We start from the raw sequence: 23,602 nt of genomic DNA on the forward strand, positions 1-23,602 counted from the left end.
TGTGAGGGGGTAGGAGGCAACTTTTGTCTACATCTCAGTGTCCTAACAGCTACTTGTAATACCATGACAGGAATTATGCTCCATGTATTCCCTTACCCTTATGTTGACATGGATTTTTTAGCACTTTCTGAAAACATGATTCTGGCTGATTGCGTAAAAGACACAATTATTTTGTGAATTGTTTTTAATCTTGCTTAGAACCACAGGATAAAAAAAAAAATAAATCAAACCATTAAAAACACATCTTTGAAGGAAAAGAAATGGTGACAGTGAGAGGCAAGTCACCATCACCCAAACGATAAATAAAGTTTTGTTGAACATGACAAATCAGTTGCCTAATGTTTGGTTTTTTGTGTGCATGTAGTAGCAGCATGTTAACAAACTGCAGCATCTGTCAAAACATATTTACTATGCTCCTGAGGAAGTGGGATGCTTTGGGAATGTAAAGCCCCTTTCTGAAACAAGCAGTACTGTTGATCTGAAGAGAAAACAGGTAGCCTCATGTCATGTAAACCAAGAATTAGAATATAACATAAGGCTGTGAGAAAGTCCTTTAGAAGTAGTAGGTATTTGTGGTTTATTCTAAACACAGTAACAGTATTAGTCTCATTTTAGTGGTGAACATACTATCCCAGTGTGCCTGAACTGTATGTCTGAAAGGCAGAATGAGTTCTGAAGTAGCTGAGGCTTTTAAACCATTTTTGCCACCTCAGTAATTACCAAGCAGAGAATGGATGTTTTTAAATCAGCCTTCACACAAGTTGTTAAATTAGAATAATTTTCACTGCTTTGTTACTAATAATGAAGTAGAGGCCTGTGTCACAGTTTGCTTTAACAGGATGCTCGAAACTAAAACATGGGGATGTTTTACAGCAAGCAATTACCATTTGCTACATTAATGTGTTACTGGAGTTTATAATAAAGAACTGTAACCACAGCTTCTTCATTACAGTCAGAGAATGGGCGTGAAAACTCCAAGCTGTGCAAGGATTTGGAAAACCATGTCTGGCAATTGGTGAAAATTAGAATAAATATGCCTCCACTCAGAAAGGAAGACCATGAGGATGTTTAGGACAAAAGAAATATTTGACATTAGTTATGATTAGATGTTCCCAGGTACTAGTTGAAATTGTGAATGTTGTGGTTTAAGCCCAACTGGAAATAAGCACCATGCAGCTGCTCACTCTACCTCTGCCTCTCTCCCCCCACCCTGGTGGAATGGGCATGAGAATCAAAGTAAAACTTGCAGGTTGAGATAAAAAAATTCAAGGAAAAATTTAATGAAGTTTAATAATCAAAAATAAAGTAAAATACAGTAATAATAGTAGATTATAATGATAATTAAAAGGGAAAAACAAGTGATGCACATTACAATTGCTCACCACCAGTTGACCAATGCCAGACTCCCCTTCCCTAACCCAGATCAGCCCCTCTGTTTATACATTGGGCATAATGTTCTATAGTGTGGAATGTCCCCATTGGTCAGTTCAGGTCACCTGCCCCAGTTTAGTTTGTGAACTTCCTCACCTACAGACTGTGCGACAAGAAAAAATAACTTAGGATAAACACGACTTAGCCAAAAACAAAACATCAGTGTGTTATCAACACCGTTCTCATTCCAAATCCAACATACAGCACCGTAAGAAATTAGAATAAGCTACTGAGAAGAAATTAACTCTACCCTAGCTGAAACCAGGACAATATCCACCCCCTTATTCCATACCATTTATGTCATGCCAATTTCCACACTTCCCAATATCCCATTACCTTCCCTAGGTGTCCTCAGGACAGTGAGAGAGGGTCAGCATACTGCTTAATAGACTACAGTCACCAAGGTATAAAGGGGACGTTTTATTCCAATGAACTTTAAAGAACTTTAAAAAGTGAGCACTACTGAGAACAGTATATGCAAAATTGAGAAGTTTCTAGCAGTAAAAAGGCAAGTAAGGAAGAAACAGCTGTTTGTGAAGTGGTGGTGCTTGCTGAAGAAATTTAACAGCTGGATAAAAGCCTCTCAAGTCCATGATGTTTAGCAGCTGAAGCCAGAGTGGGAGAAAAAGAAGGATAGTAAACTGTGGTTTTTACATCATGCTCCCCAACAATGCTTACACCAGAATATCCCCACAAAACACCAGTTTGAACTTTACCAAACAGCTATTCAAAGCCCCTGGAAGCTGTCAGGCCAGTGGGAGATGGGGTTTGCAGAAATACAATACCCAGGCAGCTGGAATAATATTAATAATGCTGCTGGGTAAGACGTGGCATTATTCTTTGTGACAAGTCCATTATTCATCCATATGCATATTGCTGGAATGTATAAACATTTACTAGTTCCAACAACAGAGCTTTAACTGTTGACCAACCATAGACCTGGTCTTCAGTCCTGCAATTAGGGAACAAAGCTTAAAATGGATGAAAATCCTTGTACTCTTTGTTCAACTGGGAACCTAGCGAGTTTTTCTGAAACTTCTCCTAGGGTAGCCAGTGACAGTTTCCTTTTTAATTGACATGCCTGGAAGGTTTTTATCCCAATGTACCTCTACACAAAACCTTGTTGAGTACCAGCTGGTTTGAGATTTATAGGTCCCATTATCATGCTGGGTTCTGGCACATGGTAATAGCAGTGAGCTCATTGCAGCAACGTAGTACAAACTGCTTTATGTGCCAGTAAAACAACCTCACGTAGAAAGAGACAGCACTGAAATAAACAAAAATGAAAACAAGCGTTTCTTATTTTGCAGTGGAAAGGAGACTCTGAAGTTTTATCTGTTGACCTGAAAGGTTCTGATGTTTTAAGGAAACACACCATCATGTAGTAAAGAATAAGTAGTAAAGGGTAGTAGAAGAATTAAAAGGACCCTTCCTTGTCCATGAATTATTAAAGAGCCCAGGTGGAGTAGAAGCTGTATTCCGCAGCCTCTTTTCAAAAGCTATACCATTTTTCTAAAAGAGTTTGGAGATTGTTAAGCCACATGTTAAAAGCATGGCTGAAAACATGGCCAAAGATGCAATCAGATGTGTCTCTCAGGCAGTTGTGGCCCAGTTGCAAACACTGGCAAAGCAGGAGATCTCTGGGGTGGTTAAGAGACACATCACAGCCCTGAAGGCCCGTCCTTCCCCAAACCCTTGAAAGGAAAAGGATGGGTAATGCCAGTCTGCATTTCAGCTGCAAAAAGTAAAAGAATAACAAACGCTACTGAAACATAGAAAACCCCAAGAAATTCAGAGGAAGGTGGCCCTTTCTACCGCTAGAAAAGGAGATATATTTTAACAAGGCTGCTTTTTGTTCACGGCTGCTCAGAATAGTGTACCAAACCCATACTAGATTTATTTGAAGTGGCCCCAGCGCAAACAGGCATCACAAAGAGCTTGTTCAGTGAGGTGCCATTACTGTCAGCTGTAACATGGACTTTTCCCTGGACTTGAATGGGAAAGACTGTGTAGGTCTGAACAACCGTGCTGGATCTTTGCTGAAAAAAATTGTTGAAGAGTGAGCCTGATGAATTACTTGTTGGTTGCTTTCAGCCAGCTGGATGATAACTTAGGAGAGATCCTGTGTTTGTAAGCCCAGTCTGCTATGTAAGGTATAGGTGATTTGGAAGTTGCCTTCAGGGGTTTGTCTTTTGTCCTAACAGGAGGCATGTTTACTGCTGCATCATGTTCAGGGGAAGCATTCACATTAGAGAAGCCTTTTGGTAAGTGTCATCCCTTGCCCTAGTCACACTGGACAATTTGGTTTTGTTTCAGAAATTTCATCGCAGCTGTCATTTATCCAATGGACGTAGTCTTTTGGGGAAAATCCATTGTGAACTTCTCCTAGTGCCCCTACACATGTTACTGTAAAGTTAAATTTTTGTTCTGATTTTCCATTTTAATAGGTAGTGTTGTCTGTATCTTGCAGCACAGCACAAAGTCCAAAGACAGACCAGGTAATACTGTGCAGCAGTCTGGTTGGGATTTCATCTGTGTTGTTAACTGGTAGTTGTATGACTGTATGTTCTGCCTTTTTTTATTTTCTATTCGTATTTAAACTTTATTTTTGGTACCTCTTACTAAGTAATCTTTTCTATGTAAACTTTTGCAACTATAAATTCATTATTATAAACTGTGTGCATTTATAAATATACCCACCTCGCTGTATCTATATTTAGAGATATTTACAATGCTTGTATATGACATATATCAAGAATATATGAGAAGCTCTTGAGAAGCTTGAAAAAGGTTGTGGGGTTTATACCATTAACAAAATGGCATCCCCATGCAAGGAAGAGGGAGGACATCCTGCTCTTGCTGTGCTTTGGGGTTGACCAAGGTATGGCCTCACCTGCCAGACAGTCCCAGGTAGTGCTGATATCACCTGGGTTACAGCTGGGTTACAGGGGTGGCCTCGCAAGGACATGATGATGACCTAGTTGTGGGGATAAGCCAATCACTGGAAAATGGGTGTGGTTCTGAGGCAGAGGGTCATGTCGCCCTGAGGTGACCTGCAGCAGGCACCTGCCCTGTTCTGCCTCATGTGAAGCTGTCCTGACCCCAGAATCTAAAATTGGACAGTGGAAAAGGGAGGCAAGATCTTCTCTTTAGACAAGAGAACACCCAGTCAGCAGTTTCTATAGCCTGTTTGCAATTAGTATCTTCTGTGCAGATTTTTAACAGATTTTTTTTTTAGCTGTAGCCTCTGTGTGTTGATCACTTGTTTATAAACTGCTGTAAGATACTGAAGTAAATATATGGGAGAGCATGGAGATAAGTAGCAGCAACACAGGTTCCCACTGAAAAGAAATATTCTCCAAGTGCTCCAGTTTTCTCCTAAAAAGGTAATAAGCCTCAAAGATAGAAGAGCAGCAGTGATGTCATACATCTGCACTGTGGTCAGGCTTTCAATACAATTTCATGAAATTTTTGTAAATTAACTAGAAACCCATAGTCTGTATGAAACTACTGTGCAGGATGCCCCAGTCCTTGGAAAACCATTTACAACTGGTTATCAGTGAGGCACTGTCGGAGCAAAAGGGCAGATTGAAACCAGCTGCCCAACTCCTTGGTGTGGCAGCTAATCTGAATATCATTAGTGACATGGATAACGCTGTACCACATATTTACTAGACAACAGTGAAAGGAGAGGGACTTCAGTTTACTGGAGAAGAGGAAGAAAAAGAAATCATATTTATAGAGTCATGTATTGTTTCTGATAAATAAAGAGTTGCTCAGTAGAAACAAGACCAAGGTGCTCCTCTTAAACACAGATACATAATTGCACAAATACTAGATTGAGGTAACAAGAAGGTATTTGGTATAAGTAAGGGGTTCAGTGCTACACAAGAGGAACAGGAGCCAATACTGTCCCCCTGCTGTGTGAAAAGTAAATACCATGCCAGGATTTACAAGTAGGAGTATGGTTTGGGTTGTGCAAAGTGGTTTCCTTATTCCCTTCAATATTTTCGAGACCTCAGCTAAAGTACTTTGTCTTTCTGAGGCACAGTGCTTCACAAAAGATAGGCAGAGTCCGCAGAAGAGCAAGAAGAAGATTTAGAGGTCTGGAGAATGTGTCTTGTGAGACAATGAATCAAGACTGACACATCTAAATAGGAGAAGACAAGGGTGATATATCTGAAGTGCTCAAAGTAGTGTCTCTCAGCTCTGCAGAGAGATGGGAGCAGTCTGTTGTTTTGTTGCTTTTAGCCTGCAAAAGTACTTGGATTAAGTTGCAGCAAGGAAGATACAGGTTAGATAATAAGAACATTTTATTATTAAAGATACTAAAACAGTAGCTTAAATTGCCTAAGGAGGTTTCAAAATTCCCCTAATTGGAGATTTTTAAGAACAGTTTAAGCAAATCTTAGGAATGAAATTGGCATTGTTAATCCCTCCTTGGGGCTCTTAAATTGTCATCTAAATGACATCCCGAAACTTGTTTTAGTCTATAATTTATTGAGAAGCTTTTATGCATGCAACTATTAGGTTTCACATTCTTTGAAAAGGGAGATATATCTCTGATGTTTGTACAGTGCACACCAAAGCAGTACAAGGCTACAGACTCTGGTCATCATAGAATGACTCGTAATTAGCATGTTGTATTGGAATGTAACTGTAAAACTGTGAGTCCCTGTGCAATCAGTGATGTGGTGGGTTGATCTTGCTGGGTTGCCAGGTGCCCACATAAACTGCTTTGTCACTACCCTCCTGAGCTGGACAGGGGAGAGAAAATAACAGAAGGCTCGTGTCCTTATCCTTGAGATAAGGACAGGGAGAGATCACTCACAATTACCATCAGGGGCAGTTTGGGTGAATTAATTTATTGCCTGTTAACACAAGACTAAAATGAAAGATAAGAACAAATCTACAAAAAAAATTCTCCCTATCCCTTTCTGCTTCACAGGCTCAACTTCACTCTCAATTTCTCTATGTCTTTCCCCCAGGTAATACCGGGGGACAAGGAGTGGGGGTTGTGGTCAATTCATCACACATTTACTGTTTTCTCCTCATGCTCTTCCCCTGCTCCAGTGAAGGGTCCTTCCTACAAAAGGTAGGCCTTCTCCAATATGAGTCCTTCCCAAAGGCTATAGTTCTTCATGAACTGCTCCAGTGTAGGTCCCTTCCACAGGATGCAGTCCTTCAGGAACAGGCTGATCCAGTGTGGGTCCCTCTGATGGGGTCACAATCCTGCCAGCAAACCTGCTCCAGTGGGCTCCTCTCTCCACAGTTCCAAAAGCCCTGCCAGGAGCCTGCTCTGTCACTGGCTTCTCACAGGTTCACAGCCTCCTTTAGGCATCCACCTTCTCTATAGTGGGGTCCTGCATGGGCTGCGGGTGGGTCTCTGATCCCCCGTGGATCTCCATGGATTGCAGGAGCACAGCTGCCTCACCATAGTCTTGCAGGGGAATCTCTGCTCCAATGCCTGGAACACCTCCTCCTCCTCCATCACTGACCTTCGTGCAGAGCTGTTCTTCTCACACATTCTCACTCCTCTTTCTGGCTGAAGGTGCTGAGTTTTTTGTCCCCCCTTCATAAATACATTATCCCAGAGGCGCTGCCACCACTGCCGATGGGTTCAACTGCAGCCAGTAGTGGGTCTACCTTGGAGCCATCTGGCATTGGCTTTGTTGGACATGGGGAAGGCTTCTGGCAGCTGCTCACAGAGTAGCCCCTCTACTGCCAAACCCCTGCCATGCAAACTCAATACAACCACGTTTCAGAATTACCTGGCATCATTAAAATTATCTTGGCTAATTTGAACTTTATTGGGAACTGTGGCAGTGACTTACAGGTGAAAATCAGTATGATCTGTACTAGAAATCAACCATGTTAACCTCTAATTTATCACTTTAATATGTTTTTGTCACTGTAGTCACAAACAAAATTTAAGTCAAGAATTATTGTTATCCATATCATGTTTGTGGGGCCTTTAGTGTTTGTTTACTCCCGGGGCACTGAAGAAGAGGTACTCAGATTAACTGATTAGTGATGCTGTATCCCACTGAACTTAGGGGGTTCATAATGTCCAATCTGTTGTGAAACCTATTCATTAAAATTAATTTTTTAGGTACTCCTTTAGAGTCTAACTAATAAGAATGTATTAATAGTATAGCCTTTGTGTGCCACTGCCTGATTTATTGGCAGCTGTAGTCTAGAAGAAATTACAACAAGGCTAACAAATGCTTTATGCCAAAGAACTACAAAGCAAAAACTTTGCAAACCAGAGCAGTTTAGAGCAGACACTTCAGGCAGCAGATGGAAGTGGGAAGCTATTTACAGTACACAGTGATGTTACACAACAGTTTTTGGAAGAAAATGTGGAAAAGAGTCTTTCATTAACTAAAACTGTAAAGGGAATTGTCTACATTACACAATGCTAAAAAGCAGAAAATATTAGCCTCTGTGGAGGGTTACATTAATGCAGTAATACTAATTTAAATGCTTAAGCTAACTGACTCAGAACCGGTTTGATAATATGTGAATGGCACTGATACTGAAAAGTAGACAGACCTGAAACAGTTTGTATTTCAGACACAAGAAATCTGAATATGATTTCACAGCAACATTGTAAGCCAGGAGTGACACCGATGAGGTAAAGAGGCACTTTATGGTTTAAAGCAAATGAGTTTTAAGAGACTCAGGTCTTTCGAAAGACACAGCCCTGGAAGCAGGGCAGCACCTGGCCCCATAAAGAGCCTGAAGGGATAGGACAGCTATTGAATAGGATGTTTTAATATCTGGTTTTGCAAACAAAATCTGAATTCAGTTGCAAGTTATTTTTGTTTAAAAATTGCATAGTAGCTTATTTAAATGAATTTATAATTCTTTTAAGATTAAACTATTTCTAATACAAACTTCCATGTTTCTTTGTTGCTTTCACAATATTATCCAAGTTCTTTCAGTATAACTTCTTTCAGTCCCCTTTGCAACCTCCTGGTGCATAGTGGAGCAAATAAATTCATGACATCTAAGAATAAGTATTACTGTAAAAATTTGGGAAGTTTTATTTGCTGAGGCATGGGGAATATTAAAGGATGCTTTGGTTTTCTTTTAATATTTGGGAGATGTTTATTACTGTAATTTTTAACCAGAAATTTTAGCTAATGTAGTTGAGGTGCTAGGACATTCATTCTCATAGATTTTTAGAGAATCAGCTCCAAGTACTTACTTACTTTCATCTTGAGTAGAGCCTATATTTGTAGTAATATATGTTACAGTTGATTTTCCCCACTAGAGTAAAAGTACTATGATACCAATTTTTTTCCAATTTGAAAGAAATCTGAATGGCTACTATGGAATCATTTCACTTCACATTGCCAAGTAGTTAACTGGTGTCAATATTAAATATTTATGAAAAATAAAATAGTTTCATTTCTTCTGTCAGTAATTCCATTTTTCATAAATAATACAGTGTTAACTGTAGTAGAGATCCTGGCTGTCTAGCATTGCAGATTAATGTCTTTCTGCCAGACTACATCTTGCATTTTGATCCCTGGTTCAATTAATATTTAATAAATCCTCAAGAAGTTCAAACAGGCTGAGATACAAAAGTTGAGACTTGTCCGTAACTCAGTAGTAATGGCATTGGTCGGGGTTTGAGAGATTATCTGAGGGTCCCTGGACTTTTTAGGTACCATTCCTGACCTAACCATGCCTACTTTTGATGGAGGCCTTGGGGGGGGGGTCCTGTGAAAAGAGGTAAAGAATGGATGTACACAATTAGCTGTGTCTGACTTCATTTCTGCTGGTACATTCTGTGACAGGCATAGAGTGGTGTCAGGAGGAAAATTTCTCTAATTTAGAGAGGGAGGTTGTTTTCCTGCTGTATTGCAGAAAATTGACTCTAATGGACTCTTTAAATCTCAAGAAGAACTAGATTCCTATGTAAGGTTGTTGGGAATGAGATAAGCTAGTGATGAGGCCTAGAAATGGATTAAAAGCATTGAGTATTATGAAAGTAGGACAAGCACTGTTGTGAATGTTTGGGAGGAACAGAGGAGGAGATACGAAAAGAGATTTTTTAAAATTACATTCAAGTGGGATTTAGCAATTGCTACAAAAGAGCAGTCCAGAAAGCCTGGGACATAGAAATGGATGTAGCTGAGAGATTTTATGCCTGCTAGAAACTGGGTAGTCTAACTGGGTAGTCTTGGAGTATGGAAGCTACAAGGCACCACCAGAAGGATTTCTGAAGGTTGGTAATTCATAGTGAGGGGTGTTTTCATTTTTCATGTCGTGGAAAGAAGGGACAGTATGAAAGTATTGTGTCAGGGCAGTACAGCATTTTTGAAGGCAAATGGAGAAATGTAGCTGGATTGTGCTCAAAGAAACAGGGACAGGACATTCCAGGGCACCTCACATTCAAGTGTTCATTATAATGAAGAAGATAAAATAAGGCATCATCAGAACAAGATGGACTTTCTTATAAAAAGGTGGAGACAACTATTTCACCAATGCCAGAGCTCTCTAGTTGAGGCAAAGAAAACTTGCATTCAGGCTCTTGATCTGTATCAAGGAGTAGGAGGTCTTGAGCCTGTATTTTCTGTAATCTACTATTATGCTGTCTGAATATTTGGGAAAATGTACTTTCTTGAACAGAACAAACTTGTAAACATCTTTGTTTTCCTTCTCCTTCAAAACTGAATCTATCAAAGAGCAAAGAAATTGCTGCTTCAAGCTGCAGCCCTGCCAAAGAGTGTCGCTTCTCTACATCTGTTGACATCTGTTCCTCCTGTGTCAGAACTCAGGTTTCTGCAGTATCCCAAAATCCAACCCTGAATGCTCCAGTGCCAAAGTCTTGAAACATTGTCCTTTGCAGTATACAAACTGACAGGTCAGTGTGCAGCAAAATACACTATTTACTGTCACAGAATCACAGATTCAGTTAGGTTGGAAAAGACCTCTGAGATCATCAAATCCAACCTATGGCCAAACACCACCTTGTCAACCAGACCATGGCACCAAGTGCCACATCCAGTGTTTCCATAAACACCTCCAGAGACAGTAACTCCACTACCTCCCTGGGCAGCCCATTCCACTGTCTATTCACTCCTTCTGTAAAGAAATTTTTCCTAATATTCAACCTAAACCTCTCCTGGTGCAGCTTAAGACTATGTCCTCTCATCCTGTCGCTGACTGCCTGGGAGAAGAGGCTGACCCCCACCTGGCTACAGCCTCCTTTCAGGTAATTGTAGAGAGTGATAAGGTCATCCCTGAGCCTCCTCTTCTCCAGGTTAAAGAATCCCATCTTTCTCAGCCACTTGTCATAGGACTTGTGCTGCAGACCCTTCAACAGCTTCATTGTCCTTCTCTGTCACTGCTGAGCAGATCCTGAAAACAAAGGAGTGATGAACATCTCGTTGCTCTTTTCTTATTCCTGAAAAAAATTAATTAACAAGTTCAGACCAGAGCTTGGCAGTGCTTCAGAAGGAGAAGAAAAACAACTTTTTTCCTCCATTTTGCTGTTCCTGCAGTGCAGGGTCAGCTAAGCAGCAGGACCCTCAGCTGAATTACCGGCTAATGTCAGAAACCAGGAATATAGGAGGAAAGAATTAGTCTGGAGTTTAGGCACTGATCTCACATGAAAGGATCGTCTCTCTCCTTTCAACTGAAAACTATGATTTCTTATGGGTGCAAGAGGTGGTGTTGATTCAGTGCCAGTGACTGTGTGGGAGATTTCAGATACGGTATGATCACAAGTATAATGACTTTGTGATAAGTGACTTCAATGCACCCACCACTTTCTTTATTGGCGTCTGGTCTGATATTTGATGTGAAGTAAGAAAGAGTATTTACCTTGAATAGGTTCCAGCTAAAGACTATTTTTGCTATACATTACTTTTAATAGCAAAAGAAATTACACCCTTAAGCTTTTATTTCCCATCCCTGTCCTCCCATTCACTATCACTGTGTCGTGCCAACACAGCTGCTTTTTTCGGCAGTAGCATAAGCTGAGTCACTGAGATGACTTAGGCTTTAATAAAAATTGTAGTTTGTTTTTTAGTGCAAACCATTTCCGTGATTGTCTCACAGACCCATAAGCAGCTGTATCCACCCAACTGAATAAGTAGGGAACTGCAGCATGGAAGGAGAGTAAGTTTAGTTAGGAAAGTTTCCTGAGATAGCCATATTGGTGTATTGTCAGTGTGTTGTTGAATTACACCCCTAGCATTTGGAAGAGAGGTAATGTAAGCTGCCCTCCTTGTATAAGTGCTGTCTGCATTGAGGACTGTGACCTCGTTAGCTGGGAAGCTGCTGCCTTCGTTGTGACTGCTGATAATGAATGGTGCTTAACACAAACTTAGAATTTTTGTTTTCTCTATACGAGAAATCACAACTTTATGTGTACTACACGTCCAAAGACAGGTATATACAGTCTAGAGTATGGGCTAGAATCTGCCAATAGGAGAAAATTTTTGCTGGATCTGTAGGACTTCGTCCCCCCACATACCCCCATTGCCATTTTTTCCACCTGATCTTAAAACTTTCTTTTTCTGACTATGGGGAGACCAATAGCCACAGCTTAAGAATCAACATCATGTTCACAGATTTTTTACTTCTCAGACTTTGGTCATGCTATCCTATTGCATGGGGATCCTACTGCTACTTGAGAAAAGTTGCTGTTTGTGTATTTAGCTAATTTTAATCCTCTCAGGAAAATCTCTCTTTGATTCCCACAAATAACAACTAACTATTTCCAGCTCATAGAGAAGTGTGTGGCTGTTTTCTGTAATTCTGGAGGCAAATAGTTGAACCAAAGGTCACCCAGGCTTAAATACTCTTCAGTTGTGTGATGGACCTTTTTTTACAAATCTTACCTAGTATCTCCATGGAAGTCTGGTTATGTTATCACGGTTGTACTGGGAATTGTAGTGTGAACTGTCTTCATTCAAACAGGCTTGAGGAATCTTGTTGCAGGTAATAACCAATACTAGTGAGTACCTCAAAAATGTGTTTACTGTATTTCCTCTCTTGTGTTTTGCTTTTCAGCTCACTGCTGTTAATGGACTGCTGCTTACTAGGTTCAACAACTGTGTAGGGTCAGCCCTAATGGGTACAAAGAACATCTATTTCAACAGACATATTTTTATAATCCTTTAAGGCAGTAAAAAACTAGTTTTTCATTGGTTTTGACATTATTACTTTGATGCTAACTTTTAGCTACATCCTCATCGTTGAATCAAAACTTCACAGGGATTATCCTTAGTGTTTGCCTGAAACAAGGTGCTTTAAACAGGTTAGGTTTAAGTGTTATTGCATAAGATTTCAAACCATCTCCACCTCCTGTCTTGTTATTTCACTGATTTGTTCAAGGAGATAAAATAATAAAAAATAGCTCTGCAAAAAGAAAAGTGGTTGGTTTTAGTTCCTTTAACTGATTCATTGCAGGTTCAGGTGAATGCTATAAATGATGCTACAGAGAAGATAGGAATATCTGGACTTGATTGGTCAGGACGCTGAAATTAGTAAAAGAACTGTACCATATAAACTGACAACTGTTCAGTGTCACAAAAAAAAGACTGGAAGAAAATGATCCACTACTATAAAACAGGAAACTTTGTTTTTTCATATCTCGATTCTGTAATTTATAAGTAGGTTGGAAGTTATTCTAACAGTCTCTGTATGTACAGAGAAATTCCTTTTGAAGATAGATGTCCATTAGGCATGCTGACCCCCTTCTCAGTTTTAGGTTTGGAGTAACTGCATGTTAAAATCATGTGCCCTATTTTGGTTTATACCTCATACCATGCTTTAGGTGTTTTACTCTGTTCCACTCCAAATAAGGAAAAAGTTAATATTATACTGAGTTTTATGAGAATAGCTTCAGACTGGTATAACTAGAATGATTGCCTCTCCCTTGCTCAAAATGTCTAGTCTCTTTCCTAACTAATAATCTCAATCCTGTTGTGCTGCCAGAATGAAATAAGCACCTATATTGTTTAATCAGCCTCTTGAATGTGGAGCAGTCAGTGTCCAATGACTGATGACTGACACCTCATTAACTCTCATATAAACTGCCTCATGGGAAAAATTAGAGAGATTAAATCAATGAATTAAGGAATTTGTTGCCATTTATTTACTTTTTATTTCAGCTACAGAATTTTAATAGAGTTAGCTATTTATTTTTATTCTTCCTGCTAGCATAGGCCCTAGTGAGGGTTAAGATGAATCAAGAAACCTTTTTGTAAATCAGTGTCATGCTACAAACAATTTAGTCAGTTTTGATATAGCACTGATAGATTTAAAACTGTCTCTGTGCTACTTTGTTCTGCTGCTTTCCCCATGGGAAACCTCCCGTGTTTATCTTGGTGGGAGGCTAATTTTCTATCCACCCTGAAACTCAGGTCCAGGCGTCCCAGTTGGCAGAGTGGGTTTGTAATCTGGCATTGCAATCCTGCTAAACTGCAGAGTAGCATAAGAGTTAGCTCTTGGCTTTGGGCTGGGAGCCCAAAGCCTGCATGAGCATTTCCCAGTAGTTGGGACACAAACACAATGCAGGGCAGCAGCATGTGTGTCACTGCAGCCACTGGCCTGCCAAGCACAGCGTTCCGTGTGGGGCAGATGACGTACATGCCCCTCTCTCTCTCTTTTGTTTCCATTTGCCTCGGCTCCCAGCTGTGCTGGAGGGATTTGCCTCAAGAAGTCAGTCATGTTCTTCTTTAGAGAATCTATTAATGCAAACATTCTGGAGCATTTCACAAAGCAGATATCTTACCATGTAATACTTAAACTGAAATCAAATGACGTGACTTGCACTGAAACTCTCTTCTGTGTTGCCTAAAATAGACCGTCAAAGTTAAAAATACATACACAAGACTCTGTGTTAATTTTACAGTAAAGCAAAGGCTCTTTGTGTAGCTGGTTGGACAATTCGACAGGCAAGGTACAGGATACAGTAAACCATGTCATGACATCAAAAAATTAAGATTGCAGGTGCACTGCAAAGTGCATTGGAAAGTGCAGTTTGTTCAAAAGCCCAGTTAGAGTTGAACACAGAGATCCCCTGGAGGCATACCAAATTAATACTGATTTACAGCTATGCTTTCTGCTAGAAAACTATTAACTTATGTAATCTTAAGTCAATCTCTAAAGCTCTAACACTGTTGCAACTGACCAAAAGTTAGCAATGATAAACTAGGTCAGAAGAATGCATATTTTAAAAACTGCATTGTTCTTCAAAAAAAACAACCAACCAACCAACCAAACAAAAAACCACCACCACCATATCCTGGTTACTCTGAGAAGCCAAATCATTCTATTCTGAAGATTTTTATTTGTTGTCACAATTTTTCACCGAATATTTTTATAAGAAAAAACTGATATTCTTCTTAATGTAAATATATTAACTTTTAATAGAAAAAGGGCTTTTCATAAGCTTTTTAAAAAGGACCAGTACTAGTAAAGTTTCATCTTGTCCATGTCCACGAGTGGTTTCAAATATACATTGTTGTTTCTGTATTATATCCTCTGATCCTTTCAGCTCCCACAGAAATTGGACATGATCTAGCAGGCAGAAGTCATTAAGTGTAGGTGTAGTTCTGTTGAATTCAGTGTAAGAACACAGACAAGCCAAATTTTTTTGCCAGAATCAGGCTTTGCTGGATCAGAATAGGTCACAGGATCTAACAAAGAACAGCTGAAGTTTAGATTTCATCAACTGGTTCTAAATTTGATTTTGTTAAACCACAGCAAATCCAAAATGGAAAAGAATACTAAAGCTCTTCTTGAGCTTATAGGGAGCACTTTAAATCTTAAGCACAATTTATTCATAAGGGTTCCTGAAGTTCTGAGTTATATTAATGATATTAAATTCAAGAAAATATATTTTCTTTGAAAAAAAATTCTTAATTTTCTCTTTAGAGTTCTGTTTAAAACAGCAAGTGCTTAAAAATGGATTAAAATGCACCCTAAATCTCCAAAGACTATAGTTTTTCTTTAGAGGTGTTTCCAGATCTCTGGAGAGAGCAATTTGCTGCATTTGCTGCATTTGCTTCTGCTAGGTTAATTCTTGATGATGAAAGAAATAGTAAAATCTCACAGAGTACAGTGACCAACAATTGTCGTGAAGGTAAGTAAGGATGAGAAGGAGGTGATCATGTACAGCAGTTTGGGTCACACAGTAGCTTAGAGCCCTTCATGCAGGGTGTTAGGCACAGTTAGTTACAAACCTGTAAGGTAGCAAAAGGTGAGTAATGAAGGTAATTTTTACAGAGTGGAGTGTATCAGTGACACTGAGAACTGCTGAGGCTTCAGAGATGACAAGCAGCTCGGGTGCTGTCAGTTGGATGCTATAGATTAGCATGGGATCTCAACAAGCTTGCCTCTGTAACAGGGTAATTGGGTTTAAAATATCTCTGTACACCAGTACAGAATGCATCCTTGCTCATTCAGTGTGCTCCTACATTTTGTGGATGCTGGAGAAATAGAAGGGTGCAGTATTTGTGAGAGAGCTAAGTCAGCATCTTAATGTGAGGAGAATCAGGGACTCAGTCTAGTTATTCAGAAAGAATAGGTGACTTAATTCTGAAGTAAGCGTATAAAGAGAAAAATTATTGAAAGCCTTTTCCTCTGGAAGCTAAAGTCATAGGATCAGATCACCAGAAGATAAAACCAGAAAATGTAATATTAAAAGTTAACAACCTTCTTTCAGTTCTGCACAGGATTCTCCCACAAAGGTGAGTTATCAGGGATGATGTCTAAGGAAGGATTTGTGGTAGGCATCTACAGGGAGAAGCAGGGCACAAGCTGAAAATTTACATGACATATTCTTTGTGCCAATTGACAGGGGAAAAGCCACAACGCTGCACTTCAGCCAGAAGATTTGGAGTCGAAGGTTTCTGAAATCAGCAGAGACTGCTTGAGAACAGCACATGGTAAAATCACAATTACTTCTGTTCTTTTTTGGGTAAAACAAATGATCTTGAGTTACTTGATTAAGTGGATGAAATGTATTAGCCTCAGATGTGCAAATGGTATTGGATGTTCTGATTTTTCCTTTTGTCCTTGAATTCTGTATCTGCAAATTACTTGGGGTTTGCTTGTGTAATATGAAGTAGGATAAGTGGAGTGGTTGGATAGAGCGCTACTGTGAGTATCCCATTAGAAACTTAAGCTTTGGACAAACTACTGCTTCCATAAAACTCATATTAGCCAAGAGTTATAGACTATTTCTGTATCATGTTGTTACCAAAAATGTATATAATATTTGAACTGAGTTTTAAATGCAACATTAATCCAGAAAATTAATTCCCAGTGTTTTAAATTAAACTGTGAGGCAGGTGCATAATTTAAGTATGGGAATAAACAACTTCGATGTTAGTAAATATCCACTAGGTTTTGTGTTTAATGAAAAGACACAAGAGTTGAAAGACTTCAATGGAAGCACTTGCAAAAACACTTCAGAGTTTGTTAAGAAGCAGACTTCAGATCAAGTCCACTTAAAAAAAATAGTTGCAAGTACATTTTATTTAATATAATAAAACTCCCTGTAGCCTTCAACTAGTTGTGTTAGTTCACTGTTTGTGTTTTTTTTTCTTTCAGGTAAACACAGTGCTACATCTCTATATGTAGGTAATGTCTTTCTAAGTGTTTTCCTCAGGTTTATGGATTGAAGGCAAACAAGAAAAGCCCAAAAAGCCAACTGAAAACCTTGCATTATTTTAGAAACTAGCATCACTAGAAAAAAAAGGGGGTTTTTTGCAATAATCTGTTCTCAAAAAAGCTGTGCATGTTTGCTTGGCATTTTCATTTTGATGTAAATGTGTATAAATTTGTGGGGTTTCTGAGAATTTTGTTCCTTGAATAGAAGAAACAAACCTGGGTGTATAACTTAAATTGTATATGTGAGAAATAAGATATTTCAATTAAAAAACAAACAAACAAACAAACATTTGCTTTTAAAATTGCAGAAGATTTTTGAAGGAGTTGAAATGCTGAGTTGATAAATATCTGGGCTAAAGCCAATCTTTGTAAGACAATACCAGATCTGAGAACCACAAAACCAAGAGTGTTTTAGACACACAGTGACAGAAAGCCAGGCTGCTAATACAAAATATACTACTTACAGATCTGAGAACAGTGCCCCAAATTGCTAACACACAACAACACACAGAGTCGGGTTTCAACATTGTTCTTCATTTCATAAAAGTGTACAGATTTCAGTAGATGTTTAACTTTTCTCCAGCATTGATTTGCACAGTTATAGATCACTTGCAGTTTGTTTTTTTTACAAGGTTTTACCTAAGATTTCCTTTTACAAATGATTTGGTGAGTTCCCAAGCCATCTACTAATGTTGGGTAATGGGGAATCTCCATCACATAATTGTGTGGAAGTGGTATAATAGCGAGCATGTAATTATAAAATATCTTTGTTTTCAGATATTACAAGATGACTCAAGAATGTTGTGTATATAAAAGCTGTATTAAAAGGGAGGTTACAAGAAAAAGATGCAGACAGCTATGCATTGGCCGGAGTAATTTAGAAAATGTGTAGAACTTCAGAACAGTTCTTTTAAGCTGAAGACAAATGCAAAATAAAGGGAAAGATAATGAAATGCTGAAGGCATTTTAGCTAGACTAACTGATACCTGTCTATGTAGAAGTGCAGTAAATCTCATCTAACTTCAGTAAACATCTTTTCTGTACAGATAGGAAACTGTGGGATTGAAAAGTTGGATTTAGAAAAGGTTTTGTAGGGCTGTACCTCAGTAGATAATAACACTAGCAATGAAAGGAAAGCTTTTGTATAGGAGAGGGTTAGCTCTGAAATTCCTCAGGATGAGTGTTGGATCTGAATCCTTAATACTTATTTGAATCAACAAGTATTTGGATAACAAAAATTGCTGTTTCAGCCAGAAGCTCATTAGTGGGAAACGCAGGCAAATTACTTTGGCAAGTACAATTCTAGGAGCGTTGGCCCGATGTAGCTGAATTATATCTAGCAGAATTAGAGAAGTGTTAATGATGTTACTCAAAGTTTTAGTAAGCACATCAAAGTAATTTGTGAAGTTCTACTGATTCGTATTCAAACAACATGAATTAAAATTGGAGGAGGTGCAAAGAAAGGTTCTATTCTTACTATTTTAGTAGCTTTTCTTACAAGAAGATAACACAAAAGTCTGAGCAAGGAATGAAATCATAGAATGGTTTGTGTGGGAAGGGGCATTAAAAGATCGCATCGCTGTTTACCATAGGCAGAACGTCAAAGCTCCATCCATCCATCTGCTCTTTGAGAGGGTATATTGTATCTCTCCATAACATTGTACAGTGCAGAAACAATGCCAGGAGGAGGCTGTAACACTAAGGACAGGGAGGAAAAGAAAATGCAGAACTCTGATTTGAGCCACAAACAAGTAATTGTAAAATAGAGAATAAATTTTAGTGGGAAATTGGAAGATGATTCTTTTCCATTAAAGCAATTAGAGACCAGATCATCTCTCAGTAACAACAGTCAGAGCCAAAAAAGCAGCTACTTTAAAAATGTATCTAGATTAGCTAATTAAGAGGCTTATGCAATATGGTTATTCATACTAGCAGGTGGCTTGGCTGAATCCAGTGGTTTTGTCCAGCCGCTGCTCCCAGTTGTTATCTCTGTAAGGGTGGATCTGTAGAGAAGTCTGTGGATGACAGATTGTTGATATATTACAGATCTACCTTAATTCAAAAATAATTTTTTGAAGGCTGAACCATGATGCCAGTGTCAGCTCTTTGGAACTGTCAGCTATTATTTTGGTTGCCTGCAGCACATACTTTCATTGAAGGTCTAGGCAGTGGTCAGAACTGATTTTTGTATGCAGGGGTATTAAATTTTCTCACTTAGGAGCTTTTGGCATATCAGTGAGGAATATGAAAGGCTTAATTATGCCTCTGTGAAGCTGAAGTGCTGCCTGTGGTAGGAAGAAAATGCTTCATGGCAGCTGGGAAGGCTGTGGTGCCCTCAAGCACTGTGGTTACAGTGGCTGGGCAGCACCAAGCTGACCTACAATAGCAGGACAGGTCTGACCAATGTTCCCCCTGCTTTTCTGACTGTCCTTCCCAACATGTGCAAGTGAAGGGGTTTTCTTGGGATAAAATGATAGGAAAGGGAAAAGACAAAGGGGTGTAATCCCACCCTTCAGATGCCTCTTCATAGTCACTGTTGCCCATGCTAGTGGTAACTATTGCTGAGTTTATAAAGCCCTGTTTTATTGACCTCTTGCTTAGGTTAGTACAGGTTAACACACTGATAAGTGGGGCAGTTGCCTTGAACTTGCACCTTTTTTTCTATGCACTATTGCTTCTCTTTCATGTGTTAACCCCTGCTAAAGGTTTTGGGAGCTTTGCATAGAGAATGTGTCTCTTTAACTGCAAAACTAAATAGAGAACTGTGAAGGAAAAATGTTATATGGGTTACTGTAGCCCAGCTCAGTACAGCTTTTCACATTGTTCTCTTAGTTTCTTACCCCATTTTTTTATCAGGCATCCAATAACATTCCTGACTGTGTCCAATGCCAGGGAAATCTGCAATGTGCACTCAAGTGGGAGTAGCAATTACAGAAACACTCCTGGTGTTTATGCATTTCCCACAGAGCTCTTGGATCACTTGTGTAATAATCTTTTTCAATAAAGAAAACTGTATAAGCATTAATCGTAAAACATATCAGTATCCTATATTTTGGTGGGTCAGGCAGCTTGCCTGGCTTCTGCAGAATCCAATTTGACATTTTTTTTGCATTGGGAAGGCCAGGAAGTGTTGGATTGGGTGAATGTACTGTGTCAACCTGGGGTGGAGTTAACTTTTCACACAGCAACCCCTCACAGTGCTGTGCTGTGTGTTGGGAGCCCAAAAGGTGCTGGTAACACACCAATGTGTTGGGCACTGCTGGGCAGGCTTGCACAGCATCAAGGCTGTGTCTGCAACATCCCCACTCAAGGGCCAGTACACTGGGGGTGGGCAAGATCTGGAGAGGGGACACAACCAGGGCAGCTGAGCCAAGATAACCAAAGAGACATTCTATACTAGGGTGTCTGCTTGGCAATAAAAGCTAAGGGAAAGGAGGAGAGGAAGGAGCAGCAATTATTAAGGCATTTGTGTTCCAGAGTAACCTCTAAGCATAGTGAGGACCTGCTTCCTAGGATGTAACTGGGCATCAACTGCTGGTAGGAAGTAGACAATTAATCTTTTTGTTTTCTTTTGCTTCTGTGTGCAGCCTTTGCTTTTGCTTTACTAAACTCCTGAAGCTACTGGCTTATTTTAACTAGAAAGCCTGGTGAGAATACATCCATATGCATTTTATTCAAGTAGCTGAACTGTTTTTTTCTCTGTTGTATCCATTCATGAACTCTTAGGGAAGTGTAGCCTAGCACAGTTTGAATTTAGAGTGATCAGTCATTGCACTGACTATAGGCTGTGTTTGATGCTGTGTCTGAGTTCAGCTGGCAATGCTTCTGTAAAAGGGGAGTTCCTGTTCACCAACTCCTCCTTTCACTTCTTTAATCCTACCTACCTGTGAGCACTATCACCTTTGCATTGTCTTTAGTGCTCACTGTACCTCTTATGAAGCTGATTTAACTTGCTAACCTGACAGAAGGTCTTTGTCAGGATAGTTTGTCTGTGTGGATCTCAGCTGGCACATGGAGAAGTGGGAGGACATGTCCAGGAGCAAGGAGGGTGAGGGAAGTGAAGCCTCCCCACTTCAGTGGTCCACTCTTCAGTGTTGTCAAGGTGCCTCAGCTGTAGTTTCAAACACAAAATATGCTGCCCAGCAAGAAACTAGTTGGAGACAGAGGTCTGTCATGGTGTCAGAGAGATACGTGTTCATAATGTGTGTCAGGGCACAGCCCACATTATTGCCCAGTTAAACCTGGTGAAGGTTTAATTGGTTCAGCCATGACTCCAGACGGCCAGATAAGTCCATAGGGATGAGGTAGGTTGGGATCAGGCCAGGACCTTAGTTCAAGGCTCAGCTCAGGGTCCAGATGAGTGGGGTGTCTGGCCAGCACAGGCATGGCTGCAGCACAGCTCAGGTGGGGCCAGTATGAAGCCCTTGGCTTAAAAGCCACTGCAGAGCAAAATGGGGGAGAGCACTCACAGATGGTTCCTAGCAGACCTTTCTGGAAGAGCTGTTTTTAAGGCTGGACATTTGCACCATTATTGAAGCTGATCTTGAAATCAGGCACTCAAAACCCCTGCCAGTGAGAAGGTAGAAAGGGAGTGCTCAGAGCTCTGGAAGCTTTCAGAGAACATGTATTAGGTCGGAGCTGGAACTGCAGTGAAGTAACAAATATTTTGATGGGCTGGGGGGCAGAGTGTGCAATACATTTTATCCCCCACTACCTACAGTATCTGATTTTTCTATTATCCATAGTGTAGATAGAGACTCAAATAGTACAATAACTAAACACCATTTAATTTCTCCAGAAACAAAATAATTGGTGTATTTGGAAAAAGATAGTCACTTTCTTACCGTTGGATTTACCCATAGCATTTATGGTATCTTCTTTCACACTGAGTAAACAGAAAATTCCCGTAGATGAGCTGCACTGTGCATTCACAGTATGAAGTCTTGTACTCTGCTGTGTATCAGCTCTGAGAGGGAAAGGTACACTATAGGATACAGGATCTTCCCTTTCACATATGCATTAACCAGCCTTAAGCAAACTTAACAGGATTTGTAGCAGTTCATATGGGACTGTGGTTCTATTTCAGATTCATAAAGCCTTTGAAAAAATCACATGTATAAAACAAGAAAACGCATAACTTTAATAAATAGTGCTTCTGTCTTTCACTCAATTAACATACACAGGACAATGACATGGTTAATGAATAATTCATTATGACATTTAAAGAAAAATGTGGTCTAAAACCAGCTTACATTGAAAAGGTTCTGGCCTTACTAGAAGAATGTAGTTGTCATCATAATACAGTGGAATTATTCTCTTAAGTAAACTAAAATATTATATTTGGTCTTTTGAAATGTCTTTGGGTGATCAGAGCTCTCTGTTGACTTCGTCTTACAGAATATTTTCTTATATTTATTCTGTTTTAACATATTAAAAGTGTATTTGGTCCACATGAAAAACGAGCAAAGTTTTAAAATCCCAGTGTCATCACTTAGTAAATAATTATCTGACTGTCCATCAACAGTCTTGACTTAGTCTTAGAGAATATCCCTGATGTTAATCCTCCTTCATACTGCCTGCCATCCTGAGTCAGTAAGATTGTTTCCAGAACAATGTTCTGTTCCAGTATCCTGCAAGGATAAAGACAAGGCTAGATAGTGATGGGAGAATGAAAAGATTATACTTGAGTCATTCATTACAGCCTACGTGTATAGCTGGTGAATCTTTTTTCACTAAGTAAGAAAACAGCTAATTTTTCTGTTACACAAGAATAAAATCAAAATATGTCTATAAGAAAGACATATTTCAGAGGTTTCATAATTTTTTTTAAGTTTATGTATCTCTTTTAAAATGATATTTAAGTAGAAATAATATGTAAATGTGTGTAGTTAAAAAGAATTCCCTTCTCTCTATACTTTCCTATACAAAATATGGTCTTGCTTTAGTCACTCATATCTGTTTTAGGATTATGTCACCTACTAGAGGTAGAACAGTGATACTAGATCAGCAGTGACTGCTATCTGACTCTATCAGACAATTTAAATGAAATTTAAAACACAGATCCACTTTTCTGTCATGCTTCCAAGATGAAAATATACTTATCTCTTCAAATTCTGTTGCTGTACATGAGATTTGAATGTATGGGCAAAGGTAGCCTTTGTTATTCTGAGTCTTGTAAGACTCTTGCAAAACTTAAATTTGCAAGATGTCCTGAGTGTGGTGAAGATGTCTGCCTCCATTTCCATAGGAACACCTCTAATTAGAGGTATTCTAACCTGTAAGTGTTTTTCCACAATCTTCTTTCTGTTCCTGTTTCCTTCTCATGTAAGTAACAATCAAAGGTTTTTGTTCATTGTCTTTCGTTGTCTAGCTCAACTCTCTCCATTCTACAGCAATGAAATAACTTTTTCTCCCTTTGAAGTACAAAGTTTTTGATTTTGCTTTTGTCAGATAGCATCAAATCTTTCATAACCTTTATATACCCTTTCTAAACCGATTGCAAATACCTGCTGATTGCTGCCATGCC

At 39.3% G+C, this 23,602-nt stretch overlaps 1 protein-coding gene across 8 annotated transcripts in view; it reads left to right on the plus strand.

Annotated features, from left to right (window-relative positions):
- PRLR (prolactin receptor) overlaps window positions 1-23,602 on the plus strand; it is a 156,018-nt gene that overhangs the window by 71,998 nt on the left and 60,418 nt on the right. For 5 of the 8 annotated variants that reach the window (XM_051804743.1, XM_051804752.1, XM_051804745.1 and 2 more), the window contains 2 exons: window positions 16,262-16,349; window positions 17,017-17,046. The gene's annotated coding sequence lies outside the window, so the exon portion shown is untranslated. Of the gene's footprint in view, window positions 1-3,635; window positions 3,696-16,261; window positions 16,350-17,016; window positions 17,047-23,602 lie in introns of all 8 variants that reach the window. The other 3 variants (XM_051804749.1, XM_051804747.1, XM_051804744.1) reach the window with 2 other exon arrangements.

Source organism: Manacus candei, unplaced genomic scaffold (genome assembly GCF_025592945.1).
Source record: "Manacus candei isolate 608988 ecotype Guabito, Panama unplaced genomic scaffold, ASM2559294v1 h1tg000061l, whole genome shotgun sequence".
Taxonomy (NCBI): Eukaryota; Metazoa; Chordata; class Aves; order Passeriformes; family Pipridae; genus Manacus; species Manacus candei.